The 15241-nt window shown below is 34.8% G+C and overlaps 1 pseudogene across 1 annotated transcript in view; it reads right to left on the reverse strand.

Annotated features, from left to right (window-relative positions):
• Window positions 1-3690: 3690 nt before the first annotated feature.
• Window positions 3691-15241, reverse strand: part of LOC143222457 (chondroitin sulfate proteoglycan 4-like) — a 104651-nt pseudogene continuing 93100 nt past the window's right edge. The window contains exons 3-5 of the transcript XR_013012236.1: window positions 14062-14225; window positions 7267-11698; window positions 3691-6613 (exon numbers count right to left, since the gene is read on the reverse strand). The product of XR_013012236.1 is annotated as a chondroitin sulfate proteoglycan 4-like (transcript). The remainder of the gene's footprint in view (window positions 6614-7266; window positions 11699-14061; window positions 14226-15241) is intronic.

Below are 15241 nucleotides of genomic sequence, written 5' to 3' on the forward strand. Positions count from 1 at the left end.
AAAGGGCATGTCTCTGATAATATTTTTACCAACGAAGTGTGGTACTCGACGTCACCTTATAGTTTGCCACGGCTGAAAGGGCAAAGGTTCGATTCCGTAACCCTCAGGTTGCGAGTATAGTACTCTAACCACCAGGACCCTAAAATAAAATTACGTAAAACTTAGTCATATATTTGCACTTGCTTACTTTTCCATAATTTGTCTCAACGTGGAATGGTTAAATTATAACTTATATACCACTTTTACCGGTGGGTATTATTGTAGTCCCACATTGTCTTACTTTACAATGTGTTTCTATATAGCCATGTATGCATAATTTTAAATTGTATGTTATTTGTTTACTTTATTGAAACACTGTACGTTTTGCATATATATTTATTGTAGCAATTTAAAATTTTATGCAGCCCGAAGTAGAAACAAAAATCGGTTCTGGGCGTAGCAAAATGGTCGGAAAACACGAAATGAAAGCATACTTGTCTTTCTTTGAGGATGACGTAATCCAGATTTTGTCTTTGCGGAAAACCTTTTATTTTATCTTTAGTAATAATAAACGTGCACCTAATAACTAAAGGGACAAGTAGCAGTGCCATCTCATGTCTATTCTCTAATTAACTTATTTTTAATTTTTCAAGCATCGCAAATTACCTCTGTTAGTGAACAGAAGGGCGTGGTATGGCTAGGTGGTTAAGGCGCTCGACTCGAAATCTGAGAGTCGCGGGTTTGAATCCCCGTTACACCAAACACGATCGCCCTTTCAGCCATGGGGGCGTTATAACGGTACGATCAATCCCACTATTCATTGTTGAAATAGTAGTTCAAGAGTTGGCGGTGGATGGTCATGACTATTTGCTTTCCCTCTAGTGTTTCACTGCTAAATTATGGATTTCTAGCGCAGATTGCTGTCGTGTAGCTTTGCGTGAAATTCAAAACAAACAAACAATGAACAGAATTTATTCGAGTTAACAACAGTAGCAGTTATATCTTGACCCCGTGCAGATAACGTATCAACATAAAAAACATACATCATTATCTTTAGTATTGTATCTCTATAAATATGTTTTCGAATAATGGTCTTTGTTGTCGTTCGCACATGACATGCTTTGTGCAATCTACCGAACTATGAAGTTACGATAACGGTTAAAATCTGTTTTGGAACTGTTCAGGCCAACTGTACAAAGGTAATTAAATCACTATACATCCATGGTGATATGATAAGCCTATTTTATAATGTTAGAAACACTATGTCACAACGTCCTTCTACGTATGTTCTATCTTTTCTCGACCACACATTTTATATTCCTAAAAAACGAAGGAAAATTGGGAAATTTGACCAAATGTCAAACATTTTATATTTATTTGATTTATTGAATAAAATCTCTACAAACCATACAACTGGATTCCGTGTGAAAGACTTACAAAAGTATGTTCATATGGACCCTGTGAACATAAATACAAGCTATACAACTGGATTCCGTGTGAAAGACTTACAAAAGTATGTTCATATGCACCCCGTGAACATAAATACAAGCTATACAACTGGGTTCCGTGTGAAAAGCTTACCAAAGTATGTTGATATGGACCCTGTGAACATAAATACAAGCTATACAACTGGGTTCCGTGTGAAAAGCTTACCAAAGTATGTTCATATGGACCCTGTGAACATAAATACAAGCTATACAAATGGGTTCCGTGTGAAAGACTTACAAAAGTATGTTCATATGCACCCCGTGAACATAAATACAAGCTATACAACTGGGTTCCATGTGAAAAGCTTACCAAAATATGTTCATATGCACCCTGTGAACATAAATACAAGCCATACAAATGGGTTCCGTGTGAAAAGCTTACCAAAGTATGTTCATATGCACCCCGTGAACATAAATACAAGCCATACAAATGGGTTCCGTGTGAAAAGCTTACCAAAGTATGTTCATATGGACCCTGTGAACATAAATACAAGCCATACAAATGGGTTCCGTGTGAAAAGCTTACCAAAGTATGTTCATATGGACCCTGTGAACGTAAATACAAGCCATACAAATGGGTTCCATGTGAAAAGCTTACCAAAGTATGTTCATATGGACCCTGTGAACGTAAATACAAGCCAAACAAATGGTTTCCGTTAAAGCCAGTCAAGATGATTACTTAAGTGTTTTGAAGTTTTCTTTTTAAACTTGTAAAAGTAGAAAAGGTGAATCTAAAAAGTTTTAAGTTTTTTACTGTTTGCTAGTATTGTTTTAGTGCTCTATCCGCCACAGGATCGAACCACAGATTTTAGCGTTAAAGCCCGTAAACTGCTGTTAACCATCGGGAAACAAATTTAGTCAAAAAATAAGTTTGTTCTTTCCCTACACACCAAAACAAACAACAAAACTAAGTTCTTTCGTATATCACGTTATGAAAGACTACTTTTGAAAAATTTACTACGCTCATCGATAAAAATAATGAAATTGAAAAGCAAACAAACTATAATACATTATTGAGAGAAATAACGCATATTTATAACAGACATAAACAATATTAAGATGGCTTAACATTGATAACTATTCAAAGTTTTATATGTAAAAAGAAGTATTCTGAATACAAAATACAAACAGCTAAAAACGGGATTAATAACAAACAAAGCCATACACATTATATGGAAGTTGTTAATTAAATGTACACCAGGGAGTTTAGCTTAATAATAAATGGAATAAATGTAGATTATCCTCGATTGCCGAGTTACCATTAACCAGTTATTTTATTGTTAATTTATATTCTAATATAAATATTACTCTTGTATTTAATATTTACCATCAACAAATTATTAAAAACAAACAGAACTTAAGTTCGTATATATATATATATATATATATACACACACAAAAAGTTTTAATTCTTACCAGAATAACGCAAATAATCTTTCTTGGAGTTTTGATATTGAGTTTGCTCCAGTTTTTTGAAAGGGGTACAATATGCTACAACTGAATTACCAGAATTAACCGAGCAAATAACTGGAACTCCACTGTTGATCTCTCAAGATAGAATGCTGGTCTGAATATTTTTGGTTTACTTACAGACGAACAGATATATATATATAAAAATATACAGCGAATCTCAATCGAAGGTTACGGTATTTCTTGGTATGAATATATTTTGACAAGATTTTGATTTTTTTTAACAGTGCCTTTGAGTGAATGTCACCACTTGTAAAGTTATTGTAATTAATGACAGATAAATGTTGTCAAAATCAATTTATTTTTGGTTTTTAAAATAATGTAAACATTAAATAATAGGTTGAACAATCGTCGTTTTTATTTGAGCGCTTTTGTTGTGAACTGACAAAGAACACTCTCTCTAAACGTCATCCTTCAAACGAAAGTGTATAAAAACATGGCGATTGTTCAGCCTGTTATTAATGTTGATATTTTCGCCACCTATGCAGTTTTAGCTAAATTTGTCTTTTGAAATAACGTAGGTCCTGGTGATAAAATATGTGCGTGTACCATACGATTCTTTATTCATTTTATAATATGCACCGTTATGGGCATGTTTTGTCTTCATGTGCTAAAAGAAATTTCCAGATCAAACTTTCTAAATATAATAGACTACAATGGGTAGAAAAAAGATGATTCAGTTTCTGATTCCAGTTAATTACGAATTGGTGACAAAGGTTCAAAATTAAAAGTTAGAGTAAAACCATTCACATACTAACGAATAAAACAAGGTATTTAATGATATCCAAGCGTGACAGAGGGTATGAAGAAAACACGATATAACTTCATTCAAGTGGGGTTGAAGATATGTAGCTATCGTTTATATCCAGTAAACATTTGGGTCGTATGTCCAGAAAAGTTTGATAGATTGATTATTTGGAATTAAGCACAAAGGCTTAGGCTTTTAGGCTATTACATCGAATAGAGTGATATTTATAAAATTATATCTTATTTCTTAATACCATATAGCTGACTGAAAGCATTCAAGATAAAATACAGTTTAATAAATCATTTTCAAAATGAACTTTTAGATCAGATATTAAGAGATCACATAACATTTTCAAGTCTACAATGAGGTCATTTCCTCAATACACCCAAACATTATACCCAATATTGTGCTTTTCCTAGTAAAGGATTACAAATAGGTCCATACTGCAAGTCATTTTTACTACTATACCCGTCCCATTCTTCATTATCAATGATGTCCGAGGACACTTCATTTGCTAATGGTTCATCAATGTGGGGACAATTTTGATGATTGAGAGGAGTCACCTTACACATTGGGACCTTTAACATGGCTCTGGCCCATTCAGTGTCTTCAGGTGATCGTGGAGGTGGTGTTTGTGTTAAGATATTGTTATCCTGGTCTTGTTTAAGATATTTTTTATATTTGGGGGAATGACCATCACTATGGCTTCCAAAACTTGACGGTGACGTAGGAGGAACTGGAGGGGGTAGATCGTCAGATAAAGATACACTACTATCTGAAGGTAAACATTCAGTGTTTAGTTCCGTCTGTAGAGTGCGAGCTTCAGCTGCTTTACTGCCTTGATTGTTGTTACATACCAATCGTTTTTTCATCTGAATCTGTCGACACTTAACAACAAATAATACTATTAAAGCTACAACAACAACACTCACAATAATTCCTATCATTATGACGTATTCATCAGTAAAGAAAGGTAGATTCGTTCCAACATCACCTAGATCATCTTCTTTCAGGACTGTCATATTTCTTCTATTGATTTCAACGAACTTCGTATCTTGAGAAAGGGAATTTCAGTGTCATTTAAAAAGGATTGTGAGTGAATAATAAAAACAAATTTTCCACGAGCGGGCTGGACACCAGGAGCGTTTAGAATATAAGTAAAGCTGTCAGTAGTCGAGTTTTCAAAATCAGTGTTTGTGATTCTGTAGACGACCTGTTCTCTGACAATATCTTCATGGGTGAACAGATTTATTTCGACATCTCGTTTTCTTCGAAGTGAGTTTTTAAATTGGAGAACACCAAACCTCGTTTTGGTCTCGACTGTGTACGTCGGATTGCTTCCTGTCTTCTCTGCCAATCTGGATGCATCCAGTTGTTGTAAAGTTAAAACCGCTTGGCTACCAGTGGATATTTTTAAGTCATTCTGAGACACAAATGGGATAACGGAAATGTTGACCACTTTGTCTGGGACTTCAAGATCTAAACAAAATAAAGACACAGTGAAATAATCTTCTGAAACAGTCATGTCTACCTGTGTGTAAAACACAGATTTAATATCAATATTGTGTTGGGTGAAGTTAGTTGCCACATTGTCTTCGTAAAATATAAGACCAAACAGAGGAGGAGAAGTAATGTTATACCAAATATCTTGTCTGTCTCCGTTTGTGACAGCATTCAAATGGTTAGGTAGAAAGAACACTACAGATGAACCTTGTACGATTTCCACTCGAGAGGTATTCAGTAGTTCTAAAGTTAGAGGAATCGGTCTGATGTGAAAAGTTTCGTAAACTGGTTCGTATCTCCCATCAAAAACTTTGAAGGTAAAGGAACTAGATTGATTGCTTCCATCGTGGTAAAAGTAGGTTAGATTTTCATTTATGTCGGATTGAGTAAATTTCTCAACAGCTGAGAAACTATTTTGTCCCAGAACAATGAAGCCGTTGCTAGCGTCACTTATTATTTCGTATGTAATGTTATTGGGAAGTCCATCTTCATCTTTGGTATATAACTCCTGAGAAGAAATGAGAGATCGCTGTCCTTGAACAACGTCGCAGCTGGGTGACTTTGTTAGGAGTTGAAAAGGGTGATCGTTTACAGGTAAAACCTCCACAAATAATGTTTTATTAAAAGGAGGAATACCAGTGAATTTTCCTTGCTCTAAAATAAAAAATCCTAAAGTAAAATTGTCCGCAAAAGTTTCCGAATCATCATGGTTGTAAGATAACAAGTGTTTGTCAATTGTGTCACGATTAAGCCAAACCCTTTGTTGCACTGTTACGTTTGTTTCACGCAAGTCAAGCCAACCATTTATTGGCAGTTTTTCTATTCTTAACTTCAGTTTGTTGATGAATTCCCTTTTACCTTTTTCTTCCCACAGTGTCAGCAAAGAGTGGAGGTCAATATGTTCCTTTCCAATGTAAATATTCCCCTTCTTCAACTTTTAACCGGTTTACTTGAACCATCTTTTGCAAATCACTGGCAGTAAATGTTCCTACAGATATCTCTACGTTAAATTTAACGCCCCTCAAGGGAGACGCATGCTCAGTTTCGATATCAAAAATAATGGTGTCATTAACGTTTAAGTTGGTCATAGGTTTGGTGTGTTCATATAATACCATGTTATTATCCACGTGATTCTGAGTAAATTGAAAAACTTCAGAAACTGAGCCATCATGACCTTCTAGCAGAATCCTTCCATGCTGAGGGGAACGACGGACATAGTAAACAATCTGTTGAGAGGAATTTTCGTTATTGGTTTCAACTAAAAGGTGACTTTGTGTTATTGACTGTTGCATTAGAGGTAAGACTCTTAGAAGAACATTGGCCTTAACTTTTAACTTCAACTCTCTTGCTGTAATGGTAAACACGTGGGGGGAGTCTCTGTTGAGACCATCATTGACTTGGAATCGGAATCCTCCAGCTCTTTCTCCTGTAAGTTTATAATTAAATGTACGTTATTAGTATAACGTTTATTGAAACTAAGCGATTAAAGAAGGTACAAATTCGAGTGTTTAGGTTTATAAACTCAAAGTGATGAAACAGTCATTTAAAAATATCGGGTATAAAAGCAACGTCTAAACTGTGGCTCTTACAACAAGATGCAATAGAACAAATATCTTTTTGTTTGTTTTCTTTTATAATTATTTATCAAATAATAACCACCAGATGATTTGAATAACCAAAACTAAGGCAAAATATAAATACACTAATAGACTAAAATATAGTTGAATAGTAACACCCCTTTCTAGCACAATTAAGCATTAGGCCTAGAAAATTATCTGGCTACTTAGGTGGGTCATTTATATGGGATAACTTGGAAACCCATGGTGTAGATGAGTATTAAGAATTGCAACTATCACAAAAATCGACTTTCACACGTAACTTGAAAGACAGTGTCAAACGTTAACGTCTTTATAAATGTAATTATCCCTTTAGTTACAAAAGAAAACTATTAAAAATTACATATATTTGTTTTTAAGAAACCTAGATATTGAGTCGTTTTGGGATGAGATTTAGTTGGAATTGGTAACACTGGGTGATCGTAAGGATTACAGTTTTTACAATATTCTTTACCAGACTTACCTGTGTGAATAAAAATTACCATTCCACTATTTATTTGGTCCTGAGTAAACTTAAGAACGGGAGTCTTTGTGTCCATCTTCAACGAAACGTATCCGTTTCTTGGTATAGAGATCTCATAAGTTAAGACATTCGGATCAGAGTCATCGTCAGCTGTCGCTAGATGACGACTAGTAATAGGGGCTGAAGATCCTTCCCATACTTCTAAACCGGTGTTATTAACCAGGTAAGGAACTTCATCATTAACAGGAGTAACGCGGGCGTGAATAGTACTTGGTGCGCTTTCCTTGCTTAAGTCTACAGTTCTTCCAACCACAGTGAACCAATCTCTCGTTGTCTCCGAATCGTCATGTTTGTAATAAATGAGGCCATTCTTTAATTGTAGAGGAGAGAACTCGGTGATTGTACTTCCAGGAGACTTAACGTTTACTATTTGTCCATTTCTTGGAGGTTCTATAATTAAATAATTCGAAATCCACTGGTTAAAATAAGAGTTGGCCACATCTAGTACGAATTCATCCAGAGCTACAAATTTACCCTCTTGTAAAGTGATGTTTCCCGTTTTCAACAGAATAATTTTGGAAATTATGTCAATGAAAAACATTCGGTTCTGTAACGATGTAACTCCATTCGTAACATCAAAAACAAAACTGTCATTTGTAATACGACTCTTTGTTTGCGTGTATATTAACGTACCTTCATTAATGTCTGCTTGGGTAAATCTTAGACTGGAGGCGTGGTTTTCCTCGTTAATCAGTTTTTCTGAATTATTCAATTTTAGCTCACCATGAAAAGGGCCGGAGGTAACAGTGTACTCAATGTCAGTTGGATTTACATTATTATGAGCAATATTTAATAGTGTAGGTTCAATTTTTCTTTCTTCACCCTCGTTAACATGTAAAGTTTTATTGTTCAAAACTTCCAAAGGCTCCCAATAACTGACTGGAAATATTCTTATGGAAAACACACCTTCGCTGTGCAACTTATCTAAAAAAGCCACAAAGCCAAAAACGTCCATGGAACCAAACCCGTTGTTGTGCTCATATTCAACGTTACCATTTTCTATATCTGTACTAGTGAACTGGTTTTCTTTTTTCCCACTGATTAGGATGTTACCGTATTGAGGAAGAGTCGCGATCTTGAATGTTACTTCGTTGTTACTGGAATCTCCGTTAGTCTCCACGCTTAGGTTATGAGGACTGATAACTCCACTTTCTCCTCTCTTCACTATCAACCCCGTGTTTCTAGTAAGATTGATAAAAGGTTCAGAAGCTTTTATTTCCAATATTCCAGTTACAAAGAACTGTCCATCTGTAATCCAAAGGATGGCTTTCCCGTAAAGTTGACCACTATGCCGGAAAATAATATTTCTTTTATTTAAATCCGCCTGTGTGAACTGAAACACTGGGACACTGGGGTCTTTGATGTGGTAAAGGGCACCGTTTGGTATGGCTCGTCGTGTATACTGAATCTGTGCAGGAGAGCAGTTGATATCCTTGTCTTCGTATCGAAGATCATTCTCTGTTAGCTTCTTTTCTCCGTTTGTTTGGACCCAGAAGACCCTGTCAACGGTTCGGACTGGAGGGTTGTCATTTTTCATAATCACTTCAATGTGCAAGGTTCCATAGAACACGGCATCATCTTTGGCATTCTGTGGATAAGCAGTAAATTGAAAACTATCTTCATCATGTTCCGAATCATCGTGGACATACGCAAGCCTTTCTTCTTGGATATCTGCACTAGTAAATGAAATCGGGGAATCCACTGTATCTCCTGCATTTGTCAGCATAAGCTTACCATATTGGGGTCCCGTTGTTATGTTATATATCATGCTGAGTGAATATGGACTATCTATACGTATGTTGCTTCTCCCTATATTTGTTTGTCCTCCTTCAACTACAGTGAGTCTTTCTAGTTCAATAGAAAAACTCGTTTCAAGTGGATGATAGTGGATAAAAAACTCTTCAGGTTCCTTGGTCGTACCAAAACAACTCACTTTAAACATAAAACTATCGTTTAAGGAAGAATAAGACGGGCGGTTTAGTTTGTAAAAAACACGTTTATTTTCTATATCCGCCTGAGTAAAAACAGACCCTTCGTGTAGTTTTTTATGGTGTCGTAATTTGGGTCTTCTACTGGAAGCAAGATACAAAAGTCCATATTTTGGAATTGATTTGATAATGTAAATAATATTTCGGAACTCGACGACAGATGGCTCTGTTTCGTATTTCAAATGTTTCAAAGTCAGTGGCATTTCTAATATGCTATCCAGCAACAGCGAGTTATGCTCCACTTCCATCAAAATCAAATTAATGAAACTAATATTAAAACTATAAGCTTCTTGGAGTTTGAAATTCGCGCAAGCTACAATGTAACTAAATTCATCGTAAGAAGGTTTCGCAGATGAGTGAAGATATCTGATTTTACCTTTGTTAATCTGCCGTTGAGTAAAATGACTAACAGTTCGCCAACGACCATCATGTCGCCGTTTCTCGATACTGCCAAATCGAGGTAAGCTAGTAATATTATAGTGAATAGTTAGATCCTCGTCAGGTGAATTGCTCGTAAAGGTAAGGTTATCAGCTGTTATGAGGACGTGACCTTTGTAAGGCAATCTCACACCAGTATTCCTAACTAGTGAGAGCATTAAGTCAAATGCTTCGATGTGTAAAACCACAGTTTGTCCATCTTCTGTTCCATCAGAAATATGCAAAGCAATGCGCGAGGTTGTTGGTCCACGATGAACATAGTTAATAAGCTTTCGATTTATTTGTTCTTGCGTAAAAGTTTTTAGCTCTTTACCGGGAAAGTTAAGATTTTCAAAGAAGCCTTCGTTTTTCGAACCGAGGCTCATTAATGTGTATACTAATTCGGATTCCTCATTATCTGGGTCACTGGCTTGAAGAATATTAGCTGTTACTGTCTTCTTCGTGTGTTTTGGAAGTCTGAGCATTTGATCTGAGGACACCTTCAACTTCGGGGGATCATTCACAGGGGATATTTTTATGTGGAAAATAAACTGGCGTCGTTTTTCAAGAAATGAGGGTAATCGATAGTTTTGTGCTCTAAATTCCAATTCGAAAACGATTTGGTCGTTGTAATGTTCAGTCCCGTCGTGCGTGTAACGAACATTATCGGAGATCAAGTTAGACAACGTAAACATGTTTTCCGATAACCCCTTCCAGATTTCAACTTCCAGAAATCCGTGCTCAGGTGGATCAATGATGTGGAAAATAACATTTGATTCAGTTATTCCGTATTTGTGAAAATCCACCACCATTTTTATATTTTCAGAAGTTATAACGTCACTTCCACCTTCTGCAATTGCTAAGGGATTTAATGCCAGAATTTCAACGTCAATAGGCAAGGATTTAGCAAACAGTTTGTATCCTGCAGTGAAATTTTCCTTTATACAAATTGGCTTCTCACAAACACAGCGGAAATTTTCTAAACCGTCTTGCAAACAGTGGGCCTCAGGAACGCATGGATTTTGGATGCATGGATACTTCCAAACACAACCCGGTTCAATGCCCCGGCTAATTCGAACTTCTTGTAAGCCTACAAGTTGATTGTTTAGTCTGACATTTTGCAGACAACCACCTAGAGAACTTCCTGTACTCCCTAGGACTAAAGATTTTATACCCTGTTGCAAGGCTCTAGACTGTTTATTTTTTTCTATTCCACCAAAATACAAAAAACCGTGAAGGTCAAAAAAACGGTTTTGTCCTGCACTTGGTCGAAGAGATTTTCGGTTGCCATCAACCTCAACTTCCAACAACATAGGACTGAAGTCCACTTCCACATAGTGCCATTCGCCATCACTAACCACAACATCCGACTGAATTTCAACTACCCCATTACCTTCGTTAATTGACACGATTATAAGACCTTCTACAATTTCTACTGCAATGAAATCTGTTTCTGGAGTATTTCCAGTATTATAGAGTAAGACTGCCATCTGTGAATTGGTTTTAACTTCGAAGGTAAAATTCCCCCCATTTCTAGCTTTTAAAGTTTGTAAAGCTATAAATGCACCTGGCTCAACAAAACTGATTGGTTCATGTGATGGTGACTGGAACTCTTCTCTACAGTCCCAAGTAACTCCAAATACATGCTTTTCTAAGGAATCCATTGCGAGATCTAACACATCGTATTCGTTAAATTTTACATCCTCCAAGCACCCTCTAAAACTCTCTATGTTTTCAAAAAATTCATCGATGTCGTTTCCTAACTCCCCTAGAAAGATTCCAGATTTGATATTTAACTCGAAAAAACGACCAGAAATATGTAGGAATGTTTCGTGGATCCTATCTATTTCAAGGATTATTTCTCCATCGATTCGGTGGATTTTCGCTTCATGCCACAAAAGGTCGTTAAATCGAATTCCTGGTAGAGACGCTAACATTTCTTCTCCAGATCCAAGATTAATGCGAACCTTTGGGGAAAAATCAAATAACCAGTCATATCATACGGAAAACTTATTATAACTAGAGTTTCATTAACTCTACTAGTGTTTAAATTAATGGGAATAGTAAATTTCAAAAAATTATAATAAACTGAATATTTTGTTACATTAGAAATTCTCTCTAATAAGACTAATTGTCTGTGTTTAACGTAAAGCTAAACAGTAAGTTATCTGTCCACCATGGGAACCGTGCCCCAAATTTTAGTATTTTAATCCTGTTTACAGATGGCTGATCATTAAAGAACTTTTAAATCTAGAGGGAAAAAATAACAACATAAAAAGTTGTTTTACCTATTTATATAAAAATCAGACCTTGATGTTAGCATGCTAAACTATGTATCTGAGAGTTCAGGATTCATATTCCGTGGCGCTAAAAAATTGCAATCCGCACTTTGTGTTATGGGTGAAATAGGAGAGTAACAATCAAAGGTCACTATTTGATTAGAGTAGCCCATGAATTATTGAGGTGGTGCTGTTGACTAGCTGCCAATTTATTTTTTCAGAATAAGGGACGATTTGCATAAGTATTCGTTTTATTGTTTTGCGCGAATCTCCGGAACGAACCAGAAATAATCTATAAATCTTGAATAAAGTATTCATAACTGAGAATAAATTACATATTCAGCCCGAATAAGAATTCACAATGAGGACGCAGCACATTTTATTCGAGATAATTTAAACTTACAAAAAGCATACATCTACGTAACATTTTCATCTAATAATTGGTGGCATCTTTTTCAAAATATCTTCTGCCAAATCTGAACATTTGAACTTTTACTTAAACTCTTACATATGTAAGTAAAAGTTTTAAATCGCATTCAAATAAGTATTTAGTCAACACTCTTTACAGATTCTCAGAACATTAATTAGAAGTAGTACTACCCACCGTTAGTATAGCGGTATGTCTTCAGATTTAAACGCTAAAATCAGCGGTTCAATTTCCCGCGGTGGGCTTAGAGAGCCCGATGTGGCTTTGCTATAAGAAAACACACGCACAAATAGTACTAGTACAACGCTAAATATTGCGATTTTTAATGTGTGATACATTTATACAAATGCGGAAAAATGGCACCTATAAAATTCTACAAGTTTTATGCATTGCACCTAAATACAACTTCTATTATTAAATTGCCCTGGTAATCACCAGAAAACGCTGTGTAATTTTTCATAACTAATCTTTCCCTTACACCCTTAAGACTTTAAAACATTTTGTGTAACTAATTCCCACTGAATTCGGGACTTTATCTTATAACTTATGTTTTTATTAAGTATCATTTAGTTTATCTGGGGACATTATTACCTTTTGTCTACATTTGCTAAAACTAGGAACTTTTATTAATCTCGCAATTTATTAATTATCCAATTGACACCAGATATTAGCAAAAATATAGATATTTTATTTATAAGCGTTTGCTAATGGAAGTCAAGAAACCAAATTTTAACTTTTAAAAGAATATTATTTTACGTGAATCAATAACCTAAAAATATAGTAGCATTCTAATACAATTTATAAAAAATACAGTTTAAACAGTTTAAACATTTAAACAGTTACCTGCCCCGCCATCTATGAGAGAAAGTATCTCCCCTCTTGATATTTCAAGTAATATTTTCGTAAACAATTATGAAAAATACTATGTGCAGATTCAACGCATTAACATACATATTATTAAAATAACCATTTTGATAAAATGCCTCAGTTTGTCTCATTGCCTTATAAACTTATCTTTTGTTAATCGTCCATATTTATATTTTAAATTATTAAAAACGAGTAAGCTTTATATTCAAATGTAATATATATTAATACCAAATAAACAGATGGGATGAACGCCTGTGCAGTGTTATATTTCATTTGACAGATTAAAACCAAAGCAACTAAAGTTATATTTTCTGCGTGAAACGTTTTTAATGACGACGTTTTTCAGCGTTTTTCTTTACTCCAAAATAAATACAAAACAATCAAGATGGTGGTAAGAGATTTTACGAATTCGAAACTAACCGGAAAATAAACGAATTTCAAAGTATTTGGTTTAGTAGATATCGCGGGAATTTAATTTGTTACCCACTTATTTAATTTATTTATTATGATAACACTTATACTACAATACGACTCGTCTCGTGATTATATCGTCTATCTATTTGTCCTTTTTATATATTTATAGACGAATCATCCCCATCAAGACTACACAAGTTAAATGTTTTAAGGCAAAAGACAACACTTCGAAAAACATTTATTATTATGCATTACTGGGCTGATGAGAAACTAGACATTTTTATTTTAAGTAAAGATAAGTTATTTTCAGTAGAGACGAAAATCAGTATTATTACTGGTTTACCTTTATTTCTCCGTCTTCCAGAATAACTAGACAATAGTCTGGAGGGCCTAATGCCAGGAATAGTAACCCCTCACTACGACTGGTTTTGAATCGAAAAGAGACGTTGGTGACACTGCTGGCGTCTTGAAATGGTACTGAAACATAACTGTCTCCAAAAAACGATGCTAATTCAAGAAAAAGGAAGGAGGGGAAAAAAAATGTGATTAGGAAAATGCGCTACTACCAAAAGATGAATGAAAAATTTATTAAGAGAAAAAGGCAGAACATAAGAAATTACTCGTAAAAATAGTGATGACATTCTGGGCATGTTTTATTAAGAATGCTGTAAAATACGAATGAAAAAAGTTGTGTTTTAAACTCGAAAGTTGCGAAGTATTAGAAGGCACTAAGCTCAAAATGTATTGTTGCTATTTTCCGTATTTTTTTTTTTTAAATTTCAAACGCGGATTCAGAATAAGAGGGTTATAAAAATAATGTTTCAGATCAATATTTTGTCTCTCACCAGTCACATCTCAAGAGGTACTTAACCTAATACCAATACTTGTCATTAGGGCCTCTGATTTTCAATCGGCAACATCCAAATTGAAAGATGTAAGAAGGTACGCATCATTGTTACGTATCATAATTTATCTCGTACGAGTCTTCGATTTATTATGTTACGTATTGCGATTTCAAACAGTCTGAAATTTTAATTTCAGTTTAAAAAATTAATTGACTGTAGATCGATGTTTGTCAAATTTACAATATTTGCCAACTAGATTGATAAACATTATTTTCTTTTTTAACACAAACATATTTTAATATACAAACAATAATACAATTTTACAATAACGGTTATTACAAATAATGATTTATACACAAATGTTTTACAAACTTACAAACAGTATTATGTCTTCTATTTGGCTTGGAACTGAATCTTTTATTGACGTTCACGGAGAAAGAATTCCATGTTGGTATTGTTACGCTTCGCTTAATGGCTAGCTTCACACCGTTTACAAGTTGACTTTATATTATATATCCAATGAAGATATCCCATGTCCTTGTAGAAATACTAACTACCGAAGTTAATTAAATGAAATTAAACACTTTATAATGTTCGAAAACTATAAACGTTCCTGGTCAAATATCTGTAGGTTTCCAATTAATAAGCGTTGATCACAATTATGGCTTCCGAGGTTTA

This window comes from Tachypleus tridentatus, chromosome 8 (genome assembly GCF_004210375.1).
Source record: "Tachypleus tridentatus isolate NWPU-2018 chromosome 8, ASM421037v1, whole genome shotgun sequence".
NCBI classification, from domain to species: domain Eukaryota; kingdom Metazoa; phylum Arthropoda; class Merostomata; order Xiphosura; family Limulidae; genus Tachypleus; species Tachypleus tridentatus.